Below are 9,351 nucleotides of genomic sequence, written 5' to 3' on the forward strand. Positions count from 1 at the left end.
GAGAGATTTTTGCTAGAGGGTATGTGCACTTGCCAGAGAAACAGAAAGACAGAGTCAGAAGGCGAGAAATCACCTCCCAGCTGAGATAGGCATACTGCAATCCCTTCTCTATCTCTTATCCTCCATTCTCCTCTCAAGATTTTGGGCAAACACATATATGTGCCTGGCATGAGTTTCAAGCCTTCAGATCAGGGATTCAAGTCATGGTTGCCCGTGTGAAAGTCCAACAACGTAACCACTATCCCATCTGCTGGGCCCCATGGTGTGATTTTCAAGCTACTGGCTCTGGAACTCAAACTACTGTCAGCCATGTGAAAGTCCACCTGTTGGCCCCTTATGTATTTTTTAAATGTTGCTATAAGGCACATGTGCTTGCCAGGGAGAGACAGAGACAGGGAAATGAGAAAGCAAGCCCCTCCCAGGGGGATGGCCATGCCACAATCCTTTCTCCTCCATTCTCCTCTCGGGTTTCTAGGCACTCATGCACACACATCTGGCATGTTCCACAACGCACTGGGTCTGGGACCAGAATCCCACAACTGGTCATGTGGGATCCAGCTTCTTTAGCTAACACGCCATCTGGCTGGCCCCAAACTGTATTTTAACTTTTGCATCTCTCTCTCTGCAGCTCCCTTCTAACTGGCCAGGTGTTTGAGTTGAATATCTGAGTGATCATGAGGGGAGGACCTCTAGCTGTTGTATCCATCCACAGAGTGCCACACTCCCAACTATTGAGTTAAGGCTAGTGTTCTCCTCGCTGACTCATGGCTGGAGAAGGCCAAGGTTCAGCCAGCAAAGAGATTTAGTTGAACTACCAGCTAGGAGAGTGCCATGAGGACACTGAGACCAGTGAGAGGATAATGTCAAGTGGATTAGGAAGCAAAACAGAAAGGTAAGTGGGGCTGGCCATGCCATGGAGAGTCCTGCCAGCCTTTGACCTGCACATGCCTTTATTCATTCTGTCCCCAAGCCCACACCTCATGCCCTAGCCCTTCTGAACTTCTGTTCTTGGTTGCATCACGTACTGAAAGCTGTCTTCTAAAGAGTAATTTATTCATATCAGGTGTGCAGGACTAGAAACAAGGCAATACATGATAAGTTAATTAACACAGTCTCAGATAAGACAGCCCTATTTTAAAACAACAAAAAGAAAATAGAAAGTCTTCATAATGCCTCCTCAGGAAATGAAACTCCTAACAAAACAACTGAGATATCTGTTAGGAGCTGCCTCTGCCCTGTGCAAAAAAAAAGGGTAGGAATGCCCAGTGTAGTGAGGACCCGCAGGGCGCCAGGCACTGACATTTCCTCAGCCCTGAGGCTGCCCATGAACGCTCTTGGACCTCAGTTCCAAAGTCCATCTCCTTATTTCCCCTTCCTCTTATTAGAAAAGGAAAAAAAGACAAAGCAAATGAAGACATTTCATTATTTTTTTTTTAAACGGCATTTTAGAGATGAGAAGGTGGAGAGATAGGGAACAGCAAAAGACACTGAACTCTCTCCTCCACTCCTTCCATGCCTCATGAGGCTGAGACCAACCCTGTTTAGTCCCTTTAGGGCAAGCTATTCCCAAGGAGGGAAAAATCCCAAAACACAAGAGTCCGAAAACCCTGTGTGTGTTATCTCCACCTCCTTGAAGAAGTCCAAGTTGGCTCTGCCCTGGCAGTGACTCAGCCAGTTGTTCCCTTCATGAGCCGCCGAGAAGAGGTATAGTGGGTCCCTTCCCCATTCTAAGACTCACAGAGGCATTGCCTGCAGTTGACACTACATTTGTTCTATTTTAGTTGACATTTAATTACTTTTTCAACCTAAAATTATACAGTTTTCCCTTCCTTTTCAGGTGTCCTATAAGGCTATTTCTATGTCATATTTTGAATTTTGTTTATAAATATTGATTATAACTTATTAATGTCCACTCTAAAAATATGAATCCTAAAAGCAATATAAAGTGAGAAGTGAAACTCCCTAAATCTCATCCTTAATTACTTAGTTATTAATGTTCTGTCATCATACTGCTAGGCATCCATTTTATCCATTCTCTCTAACATACACAATAAGCTTAAACCTTTTAGGATCCCTTCACTCCTGAAGTGTCCACCAACACCTGAATTATGAAGAAGCTGCTCTTCAACGCAAGCATCATTTAGACATTTGTTTCCCTAGTTAGCTCACCTTTCCACTGGCTTTTTGATACCAATAAGTGAGTTGTCAGGAAGCAAAACGACTCCAACTGAACAAAATGACAGGTGCATAAAGCACCAGACTATCTCACGGTCTATCAGAATCCCTGCCTCCCATATGGAAAGTACAATCCATTTTCCTTCCCAGTGAATATATGGTGGAAGGTTTTCCTTCTCAAATATTTATTTTAAGATAAGGAGTAGAGTCAGTGATCTATAAGCTTTTGATTCGGGATGGTTTCTTTGAAGGTTACTGTGGCGGAATTGCCTTCTTTAAAGCTACGGCAGCCATTTATCAGAGCACAGTGAAGGTAAATGACAAGCAGTCATTGGGAGAGAAATCTGCAGTCATAACTAAAGGGAAAATGTCCGGAGATACTCTGGGGTGTGTATCTCCGAGTGGGCTGGGTAATTGCGGAAATTCTTTTCTCACTCAGTTACCTCTAGAAGGGAGAAGGGTAGAGTGGGGATGCGAATTTGTTCAGCCCTTTTAAACAGAGTTTTTCCTATTATCAAGGAAAGTGAGTAATAGCATAAGGCCTCACTGACAGCAGCTTTCTATAGGTGCCATAAAGATAAAATGATATCACGTAAATCGATACTTTGCACCTCATTAGTGTGTCATAAATGTTAGTTCTATTCTAGAAGCTCTGTCAAGAACTAAAGGCAGAAATCTGACTGATTCAACCTTTTCTCCATTCTATTTAGTCCCAGACATTGCTCTTTGAGGCTAAAACTACTTGTATATATAATAAGTACAGATTCTGGTCCACGAACCTGGGGGGCGCAGGAATCGTTTTCCTTACGTCGTTCTTCAGAGCAGTAAGAAACTTTGTCAGGTTATAGGCTCTCCTCCCTGGGTCATGCCAGAATTTCAAAGACTTACATGTCACCTGGAATTGAGGATGGCCACTGATATCCAGTATATCCTGGGAGCTACTGACTCCCTCATGGTTTTTGTCTGATGTGTCCCGCAAAGTTCCTTGACTCACTGTGCCCCTACACATGTCTGTATGAGAATCGTACCTAATGGAAACAACGTACCAAGGTCTCCTTCCTGGGCTGTCCGCTGGCTCGGAGTAACGAATAATGAACTCAGAGTAATGAGTCCCATCTCCTATCCTTTTGCCCCTGTCAAAAGCTCCCTATTCCAACATGCTCCAGCGTCCTAGCAACACTTTTGATTAGCAATCAATTGATTAAAACTTTTTCTAAGATTAGACTTCTTTGGGGCTAGTAGGTGGTTTGGAGGTGAAGGCACTGAATCTCACAGAGCCAACAGAGCAGTTTCAGTTCCAGAACCTGGCAGCCTGAAAATCTTGCCAGGTATGTATGTGTGCATGCCCAAAATCCTGAGAAGAGAATAGGGGAGAAGGGATTGCAACCCAACCATTCCCCTGAGGGTTGATCTCTCTCTCTCTCTCTCGCTCTCACTCTCATTCTCGCTCTCTCACTCTCTTTCAGCACACCAAGCTTATAGAAAAACTAAAACAAAAAAGATTAGACCACTTCGATCTTATTCTTCTTTTTACCCTACTCAAATTCTGCTGCAAAGACTACAAGAACCACAAAGCCTGGTAACTAGCTGCCAAAAGAGGCAGGGAAATCTTAGGGAAGGAGAGAAGAACAAAATAATATTTCACTTAATTATCTGCCACATACATAGTTTCCTTTAGCTCTGGAGTAGTCAAATGAGCAATTTCTTCTTGTTGCATTCAGCCTTGAAAAAAATTATATATCTCCTAAGCAAAATAGGCTAAGAAATTTTTGTGAATATAATTATTTAGCTATCTGACTTATGGGTCTGCTCTCCCATCCACAAACCCCACACACAGAAGCCATCTTCAGTCTTGGCTCACTCTTCCCTCAGCGCCGGGGCACTTGCCTCTTCTAAAAGCTGTATCTTAGCTCTCAAGGCCTGGCATGAGTGCCATCCCCTCCATGAAGTCCTTTCTGATTTTCACAACCTGCTCCTCAGTTCCACTGAATCACTCCTACTCTCTCTCACAGTCCTGTGTTTATACCAGTATTGGCATTTAATGTCTTCTGCATCTTGGACTAATTTTTTTCTGTTTCTGCTTTCCCAAGAGCATAAGCACAAGCATAATCAGCTTAAAAACAAGGTATCAAAAGTGCATTTTTTCCTGAAAAGGATTTGAGTCCATTTCGATTAAATGAAGTAATGATAAAAGAAAGAATATGGGTAGCAGAAACCTAGTAATTTTTCTTATATTTAATAGAAAACAATAGGGTATAGTTGGTTTTGGTTTTAGTTTATTTATTTATTTATTTATTTATTTATTTTTGAGAGGTTTTTGCTATAGGGTGTGTGCACTCCCCCAGACAGACAGAGAGAGACAGAGAGACAGAAAGCGAGAAATCACTCCCCAGGGGGGATGGTCACGCCGCAATCCCTTCTCCTCCATTCTCCTCTTGGGATCTTGGGCACACATGCACACGCGCCCAGCGTGAGTTTAAGCCACTGGGTCTGGGACACGAACCGCGGTCGACTACGTGGGAGTCCAGTGACATAGCCATTATGCTAACTGCTGGTCCCTGAAGTAATGATTCTTAATCCCAGTTTAACCTATGTAATTATCTGAAGCATCAGTGCCCCAGGCTCACCTTCAGAATGCTTTTTTTTGTTTTGTTTTGTTTTTTGGACCAGGGTCTTATGTCAGAATCCTCCTGCCTTTGTTTCGCTAGCTGGGACTACAGGCATATTCCTTTAAGCCCCCCTCCTTTTAGACAAGGTTTCACTATATTTCCCAGGCCAGCCTCAAGCACAATATGCTCCTGCCTCAGCCTCCCCAAATTGCTAAGACTATAAGTGAACCCACAGTGCCTGGTCTTTAGGTCTAGTGGAATCCAACACAGGCTTCCATGTGGTCCTGGCCTGCAAAGCATAGTCTTAGCTTCATGTACCAGCGTGGAGGCTGTGCCCTCACCTTCAGAATTCTGATATAACTGGTCTGAGGTGGGGTCCAGGCACAATTTGTTTTTTGTTTGTTTGTTTTGCCATAGAGTGTGTGTATTCACTGGAGAGAGACAGGAACACTGAGAGGGCAAGTGAGAAATCATTCCCCAGGTTGAATGGTCACTCTGTAATCCCTTCTCTTCCATTCTCCTTATGGTATTTTGGGCACACATGTACATGCACCTGGTATGATTTTCAAGCCACCAGATCTGGGACTCCAACCTCAGCCAGTCATGTGGGAGTCCAGTGCTTTAACCACGTCACTTGATGGCCCCCAACCAGTGGTATTTTTAAAAAGCTTTTCAGGTGATCCTAATCTGTAGCCAAGTTTGAAAAACATTTATATAGAGATGAATCTTATTTTCCTACAATTTTTAAAATTATCTTATTAATAATGTTTATCACTTCCCTAACTCCTCAATTTCCTGATTTATCATCCTTTTGTATTATATGTGCTTTTGTCAGGCCCTTAATTTCTTTGGCGAATAGGCAGAGTTTACATAATCAAGCCTCTAAATTGATGAACTACCAAGTCCAAATCCTGGCTTTCTAGTATACTAAGATGTTTCCATTAATGTTAAGGAAACTGTTACACAATTCTCAAAACCAATTTTATTTCCCAATAAAACTTATTTTTAAAGAACAGCCATTATATCTTCTTGTCGTAAGCCATACTCCAAATACTTTCTTTAGCTAAAAAGCAGAAGAGATAAAGAAATAAAAGGCATATATTAAAACTGCAAGAAGTTTAGGTGTCTCATAAAACTTGTTTAGTTTTTCCGACTCTCTATTAGTGTAAAATTCTTAATGTAGACCTTGTCAATTTATTGACCAAGCTCTTTGAGAAAAATCAGATTAAGGTTGAGTTTCTCAAAAAAAGCCCAGCCACTAAATTGTTTTTTTTTTTAGCTAAATAAGATTTAATCACATAGTTTAACATATTTATTTGTTCAGATCTTCCTTTAATGTGGCCAAGTCCCTTGTTCATAATCAGATATTATAATAACCTGCTATATTTTCATCATAAGTACATCTGAGCAGTCAGGTTAAGTAATTAGGGTACTTGGGAATTTTACTAACATAAGTAGAAAAATTATGTAAGATCTTCACAATTGGTCATAGTTAATTTCTTAGTACAAACCTTTACTACAATAACTTAATCAGGTCATACTTGAAGAGCCTTTTAACACTTCAAAACATAGTTAACCATAAAAGATCACAATCTTGACACAGCATAAACAAAACCTGCTTTTGTTGAAACTCTGAAAGACAGAAATACTCCATTTATTTCTGTTTATACTGTTTACTTAACTTCAATTTCGGTTATATTTAGGTTTCAAAGAACTTTTTTATTTTTTAGAAAGATTTTTCCGATAGGTACATGAGCTCACTGGGAGACAGAAAGACAGAAAGCGAGAAATCAATTCCCAGGAGGGATCACCACAGGGCAAACTCTTCTCCATCCTTCCCTTGGAATTTTGGGAACACACACACACACACACACACACACAGTGTGAGTTTGAAGCCACAAGGTCCAGGCCTCAAACTGCAGTCAACTACATGGGAGTCTAGCGATGTCACCATTAGACTGTCTGCTGGTCCCTCAAAGAATGTCTAATACCTGATTTCTTGCTTCCTTTCTGGCTACCTTGAGCATTACCTTAAAAAACTACCAGAAAACGGAACCAGCAGTTGGCATAATGGTTATGTCACTGGATTCCCATGTAGTCGACCACAGTTCAAGTCCTGGACCTGGTGGCTTCAACTCACACTGGGCGCAGATGCATGTATGCCCAAGTTCCTGAAAGGAGAATGGAGAAGGAATTGTGGTGTGGCCATTCCCCCTGAGGGGAGATTTCTTGCTTTCTATCTCTCTGTCTTTCTGGTGAGCACATGTCCCCTATAGCAAAAACCTCTCAAAAAAAAAAAAAAAACCTACCAGAGAAAACTTTTGGAAACTTAACAAACTAAGACAAAACAAAGAGGAAAAAAATGAGACCATATTCCCACCCAAATATGACCAAATGTGAAGATTTTATATAATTTTTCTAAGGAATGTAAGAGCCAACTTGACCCTAGTTCAGGTGTAGGTGTAGTGGCTAATTATGAGGCCGCTAGAGCTTTCTCATGTCTTTGTGTTATGGTCTCTCCATTTATAAAATAGAAATGAGGCATCTTCTACTTTCCTCGAGCAGATAAGGAAGCTGGCAAATATTAAACTCTATTCTTTCTGTGGATGAGAGTAGAGCTGTCTGCAGCCATTAAGCTATGCGGTAGCACCTTTCCAAATACCTCAATTATATGCATCAGATATTAATATTTTTAAAGCCTGTTGAAATCTTCCTCAAGTGTGTGCCAACTTTTTATTATGTAAGACATTACTTTTTCAAATTATGGTAACAAATTTAAAGATAAATTCCTTTTCCCTAAGGTGTTTCATCTCCTAGCTGGGATACAGTACAATTTCGATTCCCCAAATTACGCTTTTTTTTTCTTCTCTTAATTGGCCTCTCTGGATAATTCCACAGGATGAGACAGAAAATAGTCTCTGGGATTACTTACACTGAATAGGTGTGAAACGTACCATTAAAAAGCTAGTTAAACCTCAAAGATGGATGCTCCAACTATAAATTAAATGAGAGACACACTGCCTCATCAGTGCCCATACGTTGGTCACCTGGGGATGCTCTTATCAGAGCAATCTTTATAAACATAACAAGCCTGTTTCAATGCTACCCACAGCGTGAAGTGGATTTCTATTTTGCATTGTAATGGATGGTACAGCTTCAATTTTCAATGGACATGCCCTAATATACTGGGTGTCTCAGGAGACACAGCAGTGGCATTGACAAGGAGGGAGGGAGGGCTAAACAGTATCATGCCATATTTAAAATGTTTTTCCTCAATACTAGCAAACTGTGATTACTAAATAGCATGATTCACCACTTGCAGCTGTCAGATATAATAGCATTTCTTATTGCCAAAGTCTATTATGGAATGACCATCTAAACATCTTGTTTTTGAAAATATGTGTGTTCACATGTGGATTATAAGATATAGTTTTTAATGTGTTATCATGAAAAAGTACGCAGCTTGGCTTTGCGTTTTACAGTGAGACATAGGGTAAGAGAGAGTAATGTCCAGGAATCAGACCCAGCCCTGCACCCCAGGTCACAGTGATGCACACTGGTGCCTTGTCATATTTGCCAGAGTGGTCTCCATGCGGTTACTGAACAAAGCTAGTAGGTAGAATAGCAACAATTTTGGTTTGCACAAGACCAACTAGTTTTCCTGGGAATTCAGGCTTTCTGTGCTAAGATTAAGAAAGTCCCAGGCAAAACAAGATTAGCTAACCTAGGAAATTTTTCTTACTATCAGTGCATATTGTGATCTGAAATAGTGCAAAACCCTATTAACTATTCAAATTTTAATGGGACTCTCTTGTATCGGCATCTAAAGGAAGATTTTATATATATATATATAATATATATTTAAGATTACCTAACCATTATATGTTGGCAAAGAATTTCTTGATTATTTTTCTGGAAGTTTGTATGGAAATTTGTGTATCATGGTCTCTGAGGTGGCTAGGAGTTCTTGCCAATATGATCTTATGACAGACGGAAGTGCACTGGGTTAAGTTTCACTAAACTCTACTTAGCTGACGTGATGAATCTTAAAATTTTAGAATAATTTAAGACCAGATATCACAGACTTGAAAACTGTACATAAAATTAGAGGTAAGACTTTAAAAGAAAGTAACTTAGGGAGAAGTAATGTAATGACTTAAATTTATAGCAAGATGTAAACATCAGATCTTTTCCTGAGAGTAAGGTCTATAATACCAGTGAAAGCTGCATAGTTAGTGTAGAGGTGAGGGCAGAAAGATCAGGAGGTTCAGAACACCTGCCTCAGAGGCTCGACATAGAGAACGATTACCTGGGAAACCAAGCCTGTTGCTGCTGAAGGTACCACTGATTTGATGTATTTGGATCTATCTTGAGTGCCTCAAATGCCTCTTAGGACTATATGTTTCATACTTGGGTTTTGTCATAGTGAATACACAAGGAGTCTTCAAACACTTCATGGGAAATTTGTGTTATTAAAAAACTTTGCATTTATTTCAAGATTTTTTGCACCAAAATAAACTTGTATTTTAATTTTGTTTCTTCACATACTTTTTAAAACTCTCATATT

The sequence above is a fragment of the Tupaia chinensis genome, unplaced genomic scaffold (assembly GCF_000334495.1).
Source record: "Tupaia chinensis unplaced genomic scaffold, TupChi_1.0 Scaffold000544_1, whole genome shotgun sequence".
NCBI lineage: Eukaryota > Metazoa > Chordata > Mammalia > Scandentia > Tupaiidae > Tupaia > Tupaia belangeri.